We start from the raw sequence: 18,351 nt of genomic DNA on the forward strand, positions 1-18,351 counted from the left end.
GGTCTAAGCTGGTGAGCTTTTCTCAAACCAGATGAGCCTACTCTCAAGCTGGCAACCTCGGGGTTTCAAACCTAGGTCCTCTGCATCCCAGTCCGACACTCTATCCATTGTGCCAACTGCCTGGTCAGACTCTTTTTACTCTTAATTGTGTTGAGTGCAGAAAACCCCCACCATACATATCATCTTAACTTTACACCAAACAAAGGATATAAGAAACTTGCCTCCATTCTTTCTGAAGAACATGGGGGGTAATGCAAACAATCCAGCACCACAGCTTAACAGCCTTTTGCAACCTAATCAGGCAAATGAGGTGGGGGTTGGGCAGACTTTCAGCTTACAGACAATTCTCCACACCTCTGTTCCCCCAAAAATCTAAACTCCAAAAACCCTGTTGGTTTATTGGTCCCCAACAGGCACATATTTTTCTGGAATACTATAGGACGCACCAGGAAATCTTCTAGGGTGCACCAGTGGGCCCTGGCACACACTTTGAGAACCACTGATCTAATGACTAGTGATGTTGAACATTTTTTATATGCCTATTGGCCAGTTGTATGTCCTCTTTGGAGAAGTGTCTGTTCAGTTCTTTTTCCTATTTTTCAATTTTATTGTTTACCTTCCTAGTGTTGAGTTTTTCAAAATCTTTATAAATTTTTGTTATTAACCCCTTATCAGCCGTACTGCAAATATGTTCTCCCATTGTGTGGGTTGTCTTTTTATTTTGTTAATATTTTCTTTTGCTGTGCAAAAGATTTTTACCTTGATATAGTCCCTTTGTTCATCCTGTCCTTTATTTCACTTGCCCATGGAGATAAATCAGCAAAGATATTGCTACAAGAGGTGTCGGAGAGTTTTCTTCCAAGATGTTTATATTATCATGACTTACATTGATGTCTTTTATCCATTTTAAGTTAATTTTTGTGTATGGTGTAATTTAGTGTTCTAGTTTTATTTTTCTGTATGTACCTGTCCATTTTTTCCAACATCATTTGTTAAAGAGACTCTCTTTACTCCATTGTATGCTCTTACCTCCTTTGTCAAATATCAATTGACCATAAAGGTGTGGGTCTATTTCTGGGTTTTCTGTTCTTTTCCATTGATCTGTATGCCTGTTCTTATGCCAGTACCAAGCTGTTTAGAGTACTATGGAATTGTAGTGTATATTGATATCAGAAAGTGTGATACCTCCCACTTTATTCTTCCATTCCAAGATTGCTGAGGTTATTCGTGTTCTTTTATGGTTCTATATAAATTTTTGGAATATTTGTTCTATATCTTTGAAGTACGCTATTGGTATTTTAATAGGAATTGCATTGAATTTATAGATTTTTTTGGATAATATAGACATTATAATGATGTTTATTGTTCTTATCCATGAACATGGTATATCCTTCCACTTGTTTGTATCCTCCTTGATTTCTTTTATCAATGTCATATAATTCTCTGAGTACAAGTCTTTTACCTCCTGTGTTAGATTTACTCATAGGTACTTTATATATTTTTTTGTTGTTGTTGCAATAGTGAAGGGTATTGTTTCCCTTCAGGAAAGGGTATTTAATTTCTTACTCAGACAGTAATTGACGGTGTATAAAAATGCCACTGATTTCTGAATATTAATTTTGTATTCTGCCACCTTGCCAAATTTATTTATCAAGTCTAGTAGTTTTCTGACTGAGACTTTAGGATTTTCTATGTACAGTATCTTGTCATCAACAAATAATGATAGTTTTTTTTCTTCCTTACCAATTTCGATGCCTTTTATTTATTCTTCTTGTCTGATTGCTGTGGCTAGGACTTCCAGCACTATGTTGAATAAGAGTGGTGAAAGGGGCCACACCTGCCTTGTTCCTGATCTTAAGGGGATTGCTTTTAATTTTTGCCCGTTGAGTATGATGTTGGCTGTGGGTTTGACATAGATGGCCTTTATCATGTTGAGGTATGTTTCCTGTATTCCCACTTTGCTGAGAGTTTTGATCATAAATGGGTGCTAGATTTTATCAAATGCTTTTTCTTAATCTATTGATATTATCATGTGATTTTTATCCTTCCTTTTATTTATGTGATGAATCATATTGATTGATTTGCAAATATAGTACTGGTACCAGCCTTGCCTCCACAGAATAAAACCCACTTGATCATGATGTATGACTTTTTCATGTATTGCTAGATTTGGTTTTCTAATATTTTCTTGAGAATTTTAGCATCTAAGTTCATCAGGGCTATTAGCCTATAGTTTTCTTTCTTTGTAGTGTCTTTTCCTGGTTTTGGAATGAGGATTATGCTTGCATCATAAAAGGAGTTTGGAAGTCTTCCCTCTTGTTGAATAGTTTAAAATAGCTTGAGAGCAATAGGTGTTATTTCTTCTTTGAATATTTGGTAAAATTCGCCTGTGAAGCCGTCAGGTCCAGGAATTGGGGGGGGGGGGGGTTCTAATAACTGTTTCAGTTTCATTTGTTGTTATCAGCCTGATTAAGTTTTCTGATTCTTCTAGATTGATTTTTGAAAGATTATATGTTTCAATGAATTTATCCATTTCTCCTAGGTTGTCTAGGTTTTTGGCATTCAGATCTTCATAATTTTCTCTTACAATCCTTGGTATTTCTGCGGTGTCAGTTTGTTACTTCTCCACTTTTATTTTTAATTTTATTTATTTGAGTTCTCTCTCTTTTTTTCTTGGTGAGCTCTGGTTAAATGTACATCAATCTTATTTATTTTTTCAAAGAACCAGCTCTTGGTTTCATTGATATTTGTATTTTTTATAGCTTGTATGTAATTTATTTTTACTCTGTTCTTTATTATTTCCTTTCTTCTACTTCCTCTGGGCTTTATTTGTTGTTGTTTTTTTTTCTAGTTCTTTTACATGGAGTGTTAAGTTGTTTATTTGACATTTTTCTAGCTTATAAGGTATGTTTGTAGTGGCATGAGCTTCCCTCTCACGACTTTTTCTGCTGTGTCTCATAGATTTTGAGTGTTGTAATTTCATTTTTATTTGTTTCAAGGAAACTTTTGATTTCTTTCTTGATCTCATTGTTAATCCATTTGTTATTTAATAACATGCTATTTAGCCTCCAAATGTTTGAATATTTTTCAGTTTTTCTATTGTAGTTGATATCTAGTTTTATGCCATTGTGATCAGAGAAGATGCTTGATATAATTTCAATCTTCTTAAATTTATTGAGACTTGTTTTGTGTCCTAACATGTGGCCTGTCCTAGAGAATGTACCATAAGCAGTTGAACGGAATGTATATTCTGCTGCTTTGAGATGAAAGTTCTAAAAATATGTATTAAATCCAGTTGCTCAAGTGTGTCATTTAAAGGCACTGTTTCTTTGTTAATTTTATGACTGGAGGATCTATCCCTTCATGTTTGTGGGGTATTATAGTCCCCTACTAATATAGTATTGCTGTTTATCTCATCGTTATGTCTATCAAAATCTGCTTAATATATTTCGGTGCTCCTATGTTAGGCACATAGATATTTACAATGGTTATATTCTCCTGTTGGATTGCTCCCTTTGTCATAATGTATTAACCTTCTTTATCCCTTACTATATAGTCCTTGTTTTAAGTCTATTTTGTCAGATATAAGTACTGCTACCCTAGCTTTTTTGCATTTCCATTTCCATGAGATATTTTTTTCCATCCCTTCACTTTCAGTTTATGTGTATCTTTTGTTTTGAGGTGGGTCTCTTTTAGACAACATATGTCTGGGTCCTGTTTTCTTATCCATGCAGCTACCCTATGTCTTTTGGTTGGGGCATTTAAACCATTTACATTTAAGGTTATTATTGATATATAGTTGTTTATTGCCATTTCTTTCTTTAAATCTAAAACCTCTTTTTCTAGATTTTTTTCCTTTGCTTTGTTTACAACATTTCTTACAATTAGTATTGGTCTGATTGTAATGAATTCTTTGAGTTCTTTTTTGTCTAGGATGCTTATTATTTCTCCTTCTATTTTAAAGGATAGCCTTGCTGGATAAAGATATCTTGGTTTAGGTTCTTGTTTTGCATCTCTATGAATATTTCTTGCCAATCCCTCTGGCCTCAAGTGTTTCTGTTTAGTAGTCAGATGTCATTCTTATTGGGGCTTCTTTGTAGGTAGTTAGAGGAGCTTTTAGTATTCTTTTTTGTCTCTGAATTTTGTTGTTTAATTATTATGTGTCTTGGTGTAGTCCTCCTTGGGTTCCTTTTTAATGGGACTGTCTGTGCTTCTTGAACTTGTGTTACTTTTTTCTTCATCAATTTAGGTAAGTTTTCAGCTATGATTTCTTCAAACAAGTTCTCTATGACTTGTTCTTTTTCTTCTCTTTCAGGAACCCCTATGAAATGGATGTTGTTTCTCTTCGTGTTGTCACAGAGTTCTCTTGAGTTTCCCTAGACTTTTTGAGACTTTTTTTTCTGCTCTGCTTCTGTGTTTTTGTTTATCTTGTCCTCTAAATCACTGTTTTGGTCCTCTGCTTCATCCAGCCTGCTGTTATTTCCTTCTAGACCATTCTTCATTTCTGATATTGTATTTGTAATTTCTGACTGATTCTTTTTTATGATCTCAAAGTCCTTTTTGATGCTTGATATCGTTTTATTTAATTGCTTATTATTTCTATCCATTGTTGCTCTAAGATCCTTCAGCATCCTGAAAATCATTGTTTTAAACTCTGCATCCAGTAATTTGGTTATTTTCTCTCACTTAATTCTTTTTCTGGGGATTTCTCTTGTTGATTCTTTTGAATTGCACTTCTCTGTCTTCCCATTTTGTCTGTGTATAGACTCTTCCTTTAGGTGTGCTGTTTGTGTAGCCAGCTCAGTCTAAGGTTGGTGTTGTCTGCCTCCAGCTTCTAGTTGTCTTATTTCTAGATTTTCCTGGGTTGGCATCAGATGTTGTTTGTATTCCACTGTGCGATACTTGTCTTCATTTACTGTTCTTTTTTACTGTTTGTGTCAACGTTTTCTGTGCCTTAGCTGGGTCAGGTGTGAGTAGCCCTTCCTTAAGATACCACTCTAACAAGGGTTTTTAGGTCCTCAATGGATACTCTCGCACCTGGCCACTGGATGTGCCAGCCCTCGACCTCTCTGGCAGGAACCTAGCACAGACCACTGGGTTTCACTGCCTATGACTGGCCCTTAGCAACCTTCTTGGAGCCACAAGCAATCCAAAGTTTGTGGCTGCCTCTGCTGGGCCCAGGTGCCATTGAAAATATCAGCTGCAATCCTAGGCTGGCTTTATCTTCTCTTGGTCTGGGATATTCTGCTTAAAAGTTCAAGTTCCTCTGAGTCCCACTTTCTGCTGTCTAACTGCTCACTGCTTGTTGGCCTCAGCATGTTAATTCAGGGATTATGAAGTGTAGTGGGTGTGGCTTGCCACTTGGCCTCAGGTGTCATTCTATCCAGACCTTTTTTTTCAAACCTCACTAGGGTGTGGCCACTGGAATCCAATGTGTGTGGCCTCTGAAATCCAGAAGTGTGGTCTGCCTGCCAGCAACCGCCGCTGGGTGCGCCACTGTCCCCACCCCACCACCACAGGCCACCACTGCTGGCCTGCCTGCCCTCTGTCTAATACTCAGCAGCATGGGGTAGGTTGTGTAACTCAGGCCTCAGGACCCAAAATCTCTGTCCCTGATGCGATCCCTGTTTTTAAGCTACCCTTTTCCTGACTGGAGCAGGAAAGACTCCGGTGGGCAGGGTAATTGCTTCCCTTTGCTGGTGCCACTGAAAGGTTTTGCTTCTTTCAGGAAAAATGGCCAATTTAGTACTGGGGAATAACTCAGAAGAGGACTGGCCTTCCCCCACAGTGTCTCTGCCTGGACCTCTGAGTTTCTACTCTCTTCTCGCAACTCCAGTCCTCTCAGCTCTCCCCACTACCAGAGCCCCGGGTAAGTGGCTGTGAAGCAGGTTTTCTCTGCGGGCCCTTTAAGAAGGAGTCTGGGTCTAAGACAGCGGTTCTCAACCTGTGGGTCGTGACCCCAGCGGGGGTCAAACGACCAAAACACAGGGGTCGCCTAAAGCCATAGGAAATACGTATTTTATTTAAAAATGTATTGTATAATAAATATGTATTTTCCGATGGCTTTAGGGGACCCCTGTGTTTTGGCTGTTCAACTCCCGCTGGGGTCGCAACCTACAGGTCGAGAACCGCTGGTCTAAGAGTTCTGTCTCTTTCTCACAGACAGTAACCCGGCTCTTTTCTCAGCTCAATCCTGTCCATGTGCCTCTTCTAGGCTCTGGAGCTCTAAGCTGGGGCTTCAGGCCTGGGGCTGAGGGTCCACACCCCTTAGTGATACTCTTCCCACAGTGAGGGTCCCTGCAGACCCTCTGCCACTGCTCACTCCTGGGAGCGGTGCAGCCCTTTTCACATCCCCGCCTTTCCTACCGATTTCATTGTGGCTTCTTCTGTGATTTTTGGTTATAAAGTTCTCTTCCTTTAGTCCTAAATTGGTTTTTCAAGATGATTGTTCTTAAATTAAGGCATAATCCCATTTGGTACTGGGAGGTGGCTGGTGGTACGTGAACCTACTCTGTCGCCATCTTCTGGTCTCTCCCAGTACCTTTTATTAAAGAGAATGTCTTTACTCCACTGTATGCTTCTTACGTCCTTTGTCAAATATCAATTGAACATAAAGGCGTGTGTTTATTTCTGAGTTCTCTGTTTTGTTCCATTGATATGTATGCCTGTTCTTATGCCAGGACCAAGCCGTTTTGATTACAATGGCCTTGTAGTATAACTTGATATCAGGAAGTGTGATACTTCCCACTTCATTCTTCATTTTCAAGATTGCTGAAGCTATTGATGTTCTTTTTCCATTCTATACGCATTTTTGAAAAATTTGTTTTATCTCTTTGAAGTATGCCATTGGTATCTTAATAGGAACTGCATTGGCAATTCCTTTTAAAGATTGCTATGGGTAATATAGACATTTTAATGATATTTACACTTCCTATCCATGAACACGGTATATGCTTCCACTTGATTTCTTTTTTCAATGTCCTATAATTTTCCCAGTACAAGTTTTTACCTCCATGGTTAAATTTACTCCCAGGTATTTTTATTTTTTTGTTGTTACAATAGTGAAGGGGATTGTTTCCTTAATTTCTCTTTTAGACAGTTTATTGATGGTGTATAAAAATGCCACTGATTTATGAATTTTAATTTTATATCCTGCCACCTTGCCAAATATATGTATCAGGTCTAGTAGTTTTTTGACTGAAACTTTAGGGTTTTCTATGTCCAGTAACAAGTCATCATTGAATAATGATAGTTTTACTTTTTCTTTTCCAGTTTGGATGCCTTTTATTTCTTCTTCTTGTCTGATTGCTGTGGCTAGGACTTCCAGAACTATGTTGAATAAGAGTGGTGAAAGGAGGTAGACCTGCTTTGTTCCTGATCTTAAGGAGATTGCTTTTAATTTTTGCCCATTGAGTATGATGTTGGCTGTCGGTTTGTCATAAATGGCCTTTATCATGTTGAGGTATGTTCCCTCTATTCTCACTTTGCTGAGAGTTTTGATCATAAATAGATGCTGGATTTTATCAAATGCTTTTTTTATATCTATTGATATCATGTGATTTTTATTTTTCATTTTTCAAGTGATGAATAAAGTTTACTGATTTGCAAATATTGTACCAGCCTTGCCTTCTCAGAATAAATCTCACTTGATCATGATGTATGATTTTTTAATATATTGCTGAATCAGGTTAACTAATATTTTGTTGAGAATTTTATTTTCTAAGTTCAACAGAGCTATTGGCCTATGCACTGGTTGGAAAACTCATTAGTCAACAGAGACAAATATCAACAGTACAATGATTGAAATTTCTTTTGAGAACCAAAATTTTTAAACTTAAACTATATAGGTAGGTACAATCCTTATTGAGGTAGTGCCCGCACATGGTATTTTGTGGAAGAGCCACACTTAAGGGGCCAAAGAGCCACATATGGCTCATGAGCCATGGTTTGCCAACCACTGGCCTATAGTTTTCTTTCTTTGTAGTGTCTTTACCTGGTTTTGGAATGATAATTATGCTTCCCTCCTAAAAGGAGCTTGGAAGACTTTCTTACTTTTAAATTTTTGGAAATAACTTAAGAAGGATAGGTGTTAGTTCTTTGAATATTTGGTAAAATTTACCTGTAAAATCATCTGGTCTAAGACTTTTTTGCTGGGAGTTTTTGATAACTGTTTCCATTTTATTTGTTGTAATTGGTCTGTTTAGGTTTTCTGATTCTTCCAGATTTTGTTTTGGAAGATTATGTTTCTGGAAATTTATCCATTTTTCCCAAGTTGTCCAGTTTTTTGGCATACAAATCTTCGTAGTATTTTCTTAAAATCCTTTATATTTCTGTGGTGTCAGTTGTTACTTCTCCACTTTCATTTCTAATTTTATTTGACTCCTCTCTCTCTCTCTCTCTCTCTCTCTCTTTATTTTTAATGAATCTGGTTAAAGCTTTATCAATCTTGTTTATCTTTTCTAAAAACCATCTCTTAGTTTCATTGATCTGCTGTATTTTTTTTTTAGCCTCTATGTCATTTAGTTCCAATCTGATCTTTATTATTTCCTTCCTTCTACTTCCTCTGGGCTTTATTTGCTGTTCTTTTTCTAGTTCTTTTAGATGCAAGGTTAAGTTGTTTATTTGAGCTTTTTCTTGCTTCTTAAGGTATATCTGTAATACTATGAACTTTCCTCTCAGGACTGCTGTGCTGTGTCCCACAAGTTTTAAGTTGTTGTATATTTATTTTGGTTTGCTTCAAGGAAACTTTTTATTTCTTCCCTGATCTCATTTGTTAACCCATTCATTATTTAATAATATGCTATTTAGCCTCCAAGTATTTGAATATTTTCCAGTTTTTTATTGTAGTTGATTTCTACTTTTATGCCATTGTGATCAGATATGATGATTGATATGATTTAAAACTTCTCAAGTTTATTGAGACTTGTTTTGTGTCCTAACATGTATTCTATCCTAGAAAATATACAATGAGCACTTGAAAAGAATATATATTCTGCTGCTTTAGGGTGAAAGGTTCTGAAGATATCTATGAAATCCAGTTGATCTAGTGTGTCATTTAAAGTTACTGTTTCTTTGTTAATTTTCTGTCTGGATGATTGTACATTTATTTTAATAAAGTACTAAAATCCCCCAGTAATATAGTATTGCTGTCTATCTGGCCCTTCATGTCCATCAAAACCTGGATTATATGTTTATGTGCTCCTGTATTAGATGCATAAATATTTTTAATAGTTAAATCCTCCTGTTGGATTGCTCCCTTTATAATTATGTAGTGACCCTCTTTATCCCTTTGTTTTAAAGTCTTTTTTGTCTGATATAAGTATTGCTACCTGAGTTTTTTTTTTAATTTTTATTTGCATGAATAATTTTTTCCATCCCTTCACTTTAAGTCTAGTGCAGCGGTTCTCAACCTGTGGGTCGCAACCCCGGCGGGGGTCAAACGACCAAAACACAGGGGTCGCTTAAAGCCATCAGAAAATACATATTTATTATACAATACATTTTTAAATAAAATATGTATTTCCAATGGCTTTAAGCGACCCCTGTGTTTTGGTCGTTTGACCCTCGCCGAGGTCATGACCCACAGGTTGAGAACCGCTGGTCTAGTGTATCTTTTGTTCTGAGGTGGTCTCTTGTAGACAACAATATGTACAGGTTCTGTTTTCTTATCCCTGCAGCTACCCTATGTCTTTTGATTGGAACATTTAATCCATTTACATTTAAGGTTATTATTTATATGTATTATTGCCATTTTATTCTTTACCTCTGCAATCCTCCTTTTTTAGATTTTTTCCCTTCACTCTTTTTACGACAGACCCCTTAACATTTCTTTTACTACTGCTTCAGTTGTAATAAAGTCCTTGATTTTTTTTGTTTGTTTTTGTCTGGGAAACCTTTTTATTTATCCTTCAATTTTAAATGATAACCTTGGTGGATAAAGAAGGCTTGGTTGTAGGTTCTTGTTCTGCATTACTTTGAATATTTCTTGCCAATCCCTTCTGGCCTCCAGTGTTTCTGTTGAGAAGTCGGGTTTCATCCTTCTGGGAGATTCTTTGTAGGTAATGAACTGCTTTTCTCTGCAGCCTTTAGTATTCATATGTTGTCTCTTAAATTTAGCACTTTAATTAGGCGGTGTCTTGCTGTAAGCCTCCTTGGGTTTTCTTTAATGAGACTCTCTATGCTTCTTGAACTTGTGTGAATTTTTCCTTCATCAATTTAGGGAAATTTTTCAGCTATAATTTCCCCAAACAGGTTCTCTATATCTCTTGTTTGTTTTCTTCTCCTTCAGGAACCCTGTGATGTGGATATTGTTTCTCTTCATGTTTTCACAGAGCTCTCTTAGAGTTTCCTCAGACTTTTTGAGCCTCTTTTCTTTTTGCTTCTCTGCTTCTGTGCTTTTGTTTATCTTGTCCTCTAAATTACTGGTTTGATTCTCTGCTTTATTCAGCCTGCTGTTAATTCCTTTTAGTGCACTCTTCATTTCTGATTGGTTCCTTCTTATGATTTCTTTTTTTTAATTTTTTATTATTATTAATTTTAATGGAGTGACGCTGATAAATCAGGGGTACATATGTTCAGAGAAAAGATCTCCAGATTATTTTGACATTTGATTATTTTGCATACCCATCACCCAAAGTCAAATTGTCTTCTGTTGCCTTCTATCTGGTTTTCTTTGTGCCCCTCTCCTACCACCCCCCGATAACCACCACCCTCTTGTTTATGTCTCTGAGTATCATTTTTATGTCCCACCTATGTATGGAATCATATAGTTCTTAGTTCTGATTTACTTATTTCACTCAGTATATTGTTATCAAGGTGGATCATTTACAACAACATGGATGGATCCTATGATTTCAGTGTATTTGTTTGTTTGCTCTCTTGTTATTTAGGTGCCTATTATGTTTACCCATTGGTACTCTGAGATCCTTGAGCATCCTAAAAGTTATTGTTTTAAACTCTACATCTGGTAGTTTGGTTATTTCTATCTCATTCAGTTTTTTTCTAGGGATTTCTCTTGTTGATTCATTTGGGTTGCATTTCTCTGTCTGCCAATTTTGTCTGTGTATTAGGTAGCACTGTCTGACTTTGAAATTTTTGTGAAAAAATTCTTTATGAAGAAGATTGCCTCAGTGGTACTATTCTCTAGGCCATTTTTTTACTTGTTCTAAAAATGCTTCTTAAGGGTACTATTTTCCCTCTTGTATTCGATGAAATTGGTCCTTTCATGGGTACAGTTATCCCTTCAGGCTGGCTTGCTCTAAGGGTAAAATTTGGTCATGTGTATTACACACTGTGCAATGTCTGTTATGTGGGACGTATTTATTTTCCACAGTTTCTGGTGCCTGTTTGACTCCATTTTTGGGTGTGCTGCTTCTGTAGGTAGTTGAGTCAATGTTGGTGCTGTCTGCCACTCACTACCAGTAGTGTTGGCTCTAATTTGTCTTCGGTCGGTGTCAGCTCTTGTTTGTTACCTGCTGTAGGCTACCAGTGTGCAGCTACTGCACTTTTAGCTGTCTGTGTTTGTGTTTTCTCTGCCTGAGTACTGTGGGAGGGGCCAACCTGTGTATATGAATCAGCTTCCTCCTGCTTAGCTATGACAGCAGCTCCGTGGAAGCCCCAAGCTCTGTAAGATTTATCTCCACTTTTTAGCTGCTCCTCCTCCTCTTGCACCTACCTGGTCTTACCACATAGTCTTCTGTAATAAGACTGTAATGTGGGCTCAGCTTGGCCTCCCCTAACCAACCCCTCTACAGGTTGCATGCTTGGTGGGTTAGGGCAGCTGAGGTTGTGAATACAATGTTTGTGGGACCCCCTATTTCAGGATTCTCTTGGTCAGTAACTCAGTACAGGAAATGTGGCCTCTACTCCGGAGCCTGATCGCTCATCCATGGCTCGATACTCAAGTATTATTTCTCCCCAACAGGGTGAGCAGCAGGTTCAAACCAAGAGTGGCCGAACCTCCTCTCCCCTTTGCAGAAGTTCTTTCATCTGGTGAGACCCTGGTCTCAGGAGGAAAGACTGAGAGAATCCTCTCCTGGGGCTGACTGTGCCCCTCCGATAGGTGGCTAAGGCCCTCAACCACATCCAACAATAGATTCACAGGGACCCACATGTTAAATGTTCATCCTCCAAGCCTCCCTTACTTTTGTGGAATGTAGTTTAGAAGACAGAATATCCAGTGCCCAGGCCGGCTGACTGTGAAGCTCCACTCTATCCAATGCACATGAGTTGCTGTGCTGATGCTGATCACAGAGGAAAACTCGCCTCAGCAGTGCCAGCCGTGAGGAGGTTTCTTTTAGGATGCCACACTAACAAGAGTTGTTAGGTCCTGAACCAATGATTTCTCAGTTGGTTCCTGGATGTGCCATCCCTGGGCCACCTAGTAGGAACTCAAGACATAGCAGTGGGAGAGACTGCCTGTGACTGACCCTCAGTAACCTTCTTGGGCTACATGCAATCCAGAGTTTGTGGCTACCTCTGCTAGGCCCAAGTGTACATAAAAATACCAAGCTGCTATCCTAGGCTGACTTTTACCCACACTGGTCCTGGGTGAAGATGTGCTGAAACAGCCAACTTTCCCTGAGTCCAGCCTCCTGCAGCATCTGTCTGCTAGCAACTTGTTGGGCTCAGCTGCTGAAAAACCTTCTGCTAGAGTCTAGAGCAGTGGTCCCCAACCTTTTTTGGGCCACAGACTGGTTTATTGTCAGAAAATATTTTCACAAACTGACCTTTAGGATGGGATGAATAAATGTATCACATGACCAAGACAAGCACCAAAAGTGAATCTTAGATGGATGTAACAGAAGGAATCTGGTCATTTAAAAAAAATAAAACATCATTCAGACTTAAATATAAATAAAAGTAAAATAATGTAAATTATTTATTCTTTTTCTGTGGACCGGTACCAAATGGCCCATGGACCAATACCGGTCCACAGCCCGGGGGTTGGGGACCACTGGTCTAGAGCCTCCAGCCATTCAGGGATTAAAAATGGTGGTGGTTGTGGCTCCACCCCTTGGCCCCATGCATAAGTCTGGACTTTTTTCACAGAGCTCAGTAGGGTGTGGCTTTCAGTAGTCCAGTGGGTGTGATCTCTGAGACCCAGAGGTCTAGTCTGCCTGCTCCCCAGACACCTTCAACTGTATCTCCCATGAAGTGGAAGCACCAGTCATAGACTCGGGTGAGTTGGAGAGAGTGTGAGGGGGAGTTCCAGTCTCAACACCAGAAAACTGAGTCACTGACATGGTCCTTGCTTCCTGGACTATTTGAATGACCCAATGCCATGACTGGGGTAGGAGAGACTCCCAAAGGCAGAGCAGCTGCTGCTTTTCTCCAGGCTGATGCCACTCAGAGGGGATTACTCCACCCAAGAAAAATGGCGACTGCAGTATTGGAGAATGATTAGCATAGGGGTTCCAGTGGCTGTCCCGCACAGTGTTTCTCCCTGGGCTTCCAACTTTATACTCTTCTCATGCAACTCCAGTCCTCTCATCTCTCCCCTGCCAGAGCCTTGGTTAAGTTGCTATGAATGAGGTTTTCTGCATGGGCCCTTTAAGACGGAGTCTGCATCTGAGAGTTCTGTCTCTTTCTCGTAGAAGGAAACCCAGCACTTTTCACAGCTAAATGCTGTCTGAGTGCCTCTTATAGGCTCTGAGCCTGGGGCTGAGCACTCACACCTCTCAGGGCGAACCTCTCTGCAGTGAGAGTCCCTCCAGACCATCAGCCGCCTCTGGCTCCTGGGAGCAGGGCAGCCATTTCTGTGATTTTTCCCTTCCTACCAGTCTCGGTGTGGCTTCTTCTGTGATCCTTGGTTATAGACTCCTCTTAATTTAGGCCAAACTTGATTTTCCAAAATGACTGTTCTTAAATTAAGTTGTAATTTGATTTGGTCCTGGGAGGTGGCAGTTGGAACATTCACTTACTTTGTCACTATCTTTTTTCTTAGGCTGGCTTTTATCCATACGGGACCTGGAAGAAGGTCTGCTTAAAAGGCCAAGTTTCCCTGAGTCGTGCCTCCTGTAACCACTGTCTACTGACTGCTTGTTGGGCTCAACCACTGAAAAAAAAACCTTTGCTAGAGTTTAGAGCCTGCAGCAATTCAGAAATTAGGAAGGCTGGTGGGTGTGGCTCTGCCCTTCGGCCCCAGGTGTCAGTCTGTCCAGATATTTTTAACAGAACTCAGTAGGGTGTGGTCCCAGGAGTCTGGTGGCTGTGTTGTCTGAGACCCAGAGGTGTGATCTGCCTGCAGTTCAGTTTATACTTAGTCCCTGGTGAGGTGGAAGAACCAGTCCTAGAGTTGGTAGTGTGTGGGGGAAAGCTCCAGTCTCAGCACCAGAAAACCAAGTCACTGATGTGGCCTCTCAGAATGACCCTTCACCATGATTGGAAGAGGAGAGACTCCCAAATGAGGAGCAGTTGCTTTATCCAGGCTGATGCCACACAGATGGAATGCTTAACCCAAGTGTAAAGCCAGAAGCCACGGCCAGGGCCACTATCACAGCAGCCTGGCCCATGCAGGTTCGCATTGGATTCGGACAGTTGGTAAAGAAACAGCGGAGCCAAAAACTGATGGGCCATAGTCTTTAATTCTAGCTTGCACCCGGCGGGCAAGTAAAAATACACACTGGGCTCCAAAACCCAGTCACATTCAGTGCTCACAAAGCCACTGACTTATCTGAGTTTCCTAGAATCAAAGGTTTCTAGCTCACCAGCCTTATTCTCCTCAGTTCCCCATCTCCTTCCTTATCCCAGATACAAACACTACACAAACTGGCATCTCACTCAGCACTCCACCATCTTGGCTGCTTCTCCTGGCCTCCTCCACGTGGCCTTTCTCTGCTCTCCTCTGCTCTCTCTTCTAATGATAATCTCAGGAACCAAGAGCACAAACTCCCGTTTTGCCCCCACTTTATACTGTAGCTTCACAACCTCTAATCCAATATACAAAGTAGGGAAGTCTCTAATACAAAGTCACTTCTCTCAGGCATGATTGGATTGTACCACCCCACATCAAAAAGGGGGGAAAGGCTTAATCCCAAAACCAAGCCCCAGGCTACAATGATTCTCAGCACACATTAATATCACCTGGGCGACGGCCTCACATGGGCACCGCCATCTTCAACAAAGTGAGCATAATACATTTTATCTGCCCAACACCAAGAAAGATGGTGACTGCTGTATTGGAGAATGAGTCAGCACAGGGGTTCCATGTTTATCCCCCACAATGTCTCTTTCTGGGCATCCAACTTTACACTATCTTCACGCATCTCCAATCCTCTCAGCTCTCTCTCCACCAGAGCCTCAGGTAAGTGGTTGTGAATAAAATTTTCTATTTCGGCCCTTTAAGACAAAGCCTGCATCTCTGAGAGCTCTGTCTCTTTCTTGCAGACAGATACCCTGCTATTTTCACTACAAAATTCTGTCTGGGTGCTTCTTCTAGGCTCAGGACTCTAGGCTGGGGCTCCAGGCCTGGGCTGTGCACCCAAACCTCTCAAGGCGACCCTCCCTACAGTGAGAGTCCCTCCAGACCCTCAACCACCACTCGCTTCTGGGGGTGGGGAAGCCCTTTCCACATCTCTGCCCTTCCTACCATTCTTATTGTGGCTTCTTCTGTGATCCTTGGTTATAGACTCCCAATTTCAAATTCTTAATTTTTTAAAAAGTTCCTATCAGTTTATTTACTTAAAAACATGGTCTCCAGAAAGTCTCTTCTCAGTGGGCACAGGAAAAGTACACGTGTCAATTCTGGCTGTGAAAGTCACTTTGTAACTCCTTTCTGTTTTTTATAATTGTCCAAAATTATGAATTTTATAATTAACATAAGTATTAGTGAACTTGGAAGCAAAAGATACTGGAATTGTAAAGCTTTTTCAAGCAATTTAGTTTAATGTCCTCATCATAGGAAATTTAATTTAACAATATCTTTGATTGATCATTAATTTTCAAGATTTGCTAAACACTGAAAATTACGGGAGCCTCATTCCTTCTCAAGGTTGTCTATTCCTTAAGTTCTCCAAGGACTGTTTCAGCTGACTGGCCTAAATTCTCAAGCATGGAGTAGTTACCATAGTAGTTTAATCCCTCTCTAGCAGAGTAGATTTTCAACTATTCGAAGAAGTCATATCTCCATTATAACTCTTTGTTTCTTAGACTAAAAATATTTAAAACATTCACCACAAGGTATGGATCCAGTTCTTTCAACACCCACATTGTCTTCTTCCAGAGTCATTCCAGAGGAATGCTCTTCTTAAAGCCATTGATTGCCTGACCTGTGGTGGCGCAGTGGATAAAGTGTCGACCTGGAAATGCTGAGGTCACCGGTTCAAAACCCTGGGCTTGCCTTGTCAAGGCACATATGGGAGTTGATGCTTCCTGCTCCTCCCCCTTCTCTCTCTCTCTGTCTCTCTCTTCTCTCCCTCTCTCTCTCCTTTCTAAAATGAATAAATAAATAAAAAAGCCATTGATTGAAAACAAATCTAAAAATATCTTAAAAGCATATGAAGTTTGATTTCTGACCAAAGTTCAATCAAACTATAAATGAATAACAAAAAAATAACAAGAAAACCTCCAAACATGTGGAAAATAAGAAAAATACCCCAAATTAATTTATAGAATTTCTACATAATAGCAATGAGCATTGCTAAAAACACAGTATCATTTATAATTGCTTTAAAAATGAATACTTAAGGATACAAATAATTAAAATGTACAGGCTATGAATGCAAAAAATTATACAAATTTTGATGAAAGAAATAGAAGATCTAAATAAAAAGACATAGGATTTTCATAGATTGGAAGACTTAACATAGAAATAATGTCGGCTCTCAATTCCAAGATAGCAACAGAGAAGGCAGATGTTTCAACTGCCACCTCCCAGGACCAACTTGGATTACAACTTAATTTAAGAACAATCATCTTGAAAAACCAACTTTGAACTAAACAACAAAAAAAGTATATAACTAAGGATCACAGAAGAAACCACAAGACTGGTAGGAAGGGAAGAGATATGGAAAGGGCTGGCAAGCTCCCAATAACTAGTGGTGGCTGAGGGATGAAGGGACTCTCCCTGTGGGGAGAGTTACCCTGAGAGGGGAGGGTTCTTAGCCCCAGTCCAAGAGCCCCAGCTTAGAACCCCAGAGCCTAGAAGAGGCACCCAGGCAACATTTTGCAATTAAAAATGCCTGGTTTCTGTCTGCAAGAAAGAGACGGAGCTCTGAGAGATGCAGACCTTGTATTAAAGGGCCCACATAGAAAATCTTATTCACAGCATGTACCCAGGGCTCTGGTGGAGGAAGAGCTGAGAGGACTATAGTTGCATAGGAAAGTGTAAAGTTGGAGGCCCAGGGAGAGACATGGTGGAGACAGCCACTGGATCAACTGTGCTGAGTCATTCTCCAGTACTGCAGTCACCATCTTTCTTGGGTGGAGCAGTCCTTCTGAGCAGTGTCAGCATGGAGGAAAGCAACTGTTCCACCCTTGGTTGTCTTTCCTATCCCAGTCATGGAGATAGGTAGTTCATAGAGGCAAGGAAGCAAGGGCCATGTCAGTGACTCCAGTTTTTGATGTTGAGTCTAAAGCTTTGCCCCACACACTCCTGACTCAAAGACTGGTGTTTCAGCCTCTAGGAGACTCAGTAGAAACTGTCCTGACTGTGGGAAGACCACATCTCTAGGTCTCAGAAGCCACACCCACCAGACTCCAGGGGCCATATCCTACTACAGTCTGTGAAAAAATTCTGGACAGACTGACAACTGGGCCTGAGGGGCAAAGCGACACCCACTAGCCTTCCTTACCCCTGAATTGATGCAGGCTCTAGACCAGTGTTTCCCAATGTGGGGCCCATGCCCCAGAGGGGGGCAATTTGATAGTTAAGGGGGGCCATTTGAAAATGGACTCCACACGACTTTAACTCTTTGCCCCGGGCCATGTAAATGCAATGCTAGATATCGGTGCCAAATTTAACAAAAAATGCAATTCTTAAATAATTGCGGTAAATAATTATTAAGTATAATTTCGTTTGATGAGACCAAAATATCAACTGGGTGATTGGCGTCGTCAAGTAAACTTCGTCCTGGGTTCACCACGGAGCATGCCGTCTGCCGCGGGGAACCCCGGACATTTTAAAAACTCGCTAAACAATGCAGTTATTCTCACCTAATTGGCCCATCGCAACTTCTGTAGTGTTTCACATCATTCAGTTGGTGTTAATTTGAAATAAGTGTCAGTCAAAACTGTTGTAAAAGCTCATTGATTTAATAAATATACATATATAAATTGTATAGATATAATTGGTAAGTATTTTATTTTAATTTTATCAATATTAAACTCGTTATTAAGTACTTCTTGCATCGG

Source organism: Saccopteryx leptura, chromosome X, assembly GCF_036850995.1.
Source record: "Saccopteryx leptura isolate mSacLep1 chromosome X, mSacLep1_pri_phased_curated, whole genome shotgun sequence".
In the NCBI taxonomy this organism is placed as follows: domain Eukaryota; kingdom Metazoa; phylum Chordata; class Mammalia; order Chiroptera; family Emballonuridae; genus Saccopteryx; species Saccopteryx leptura.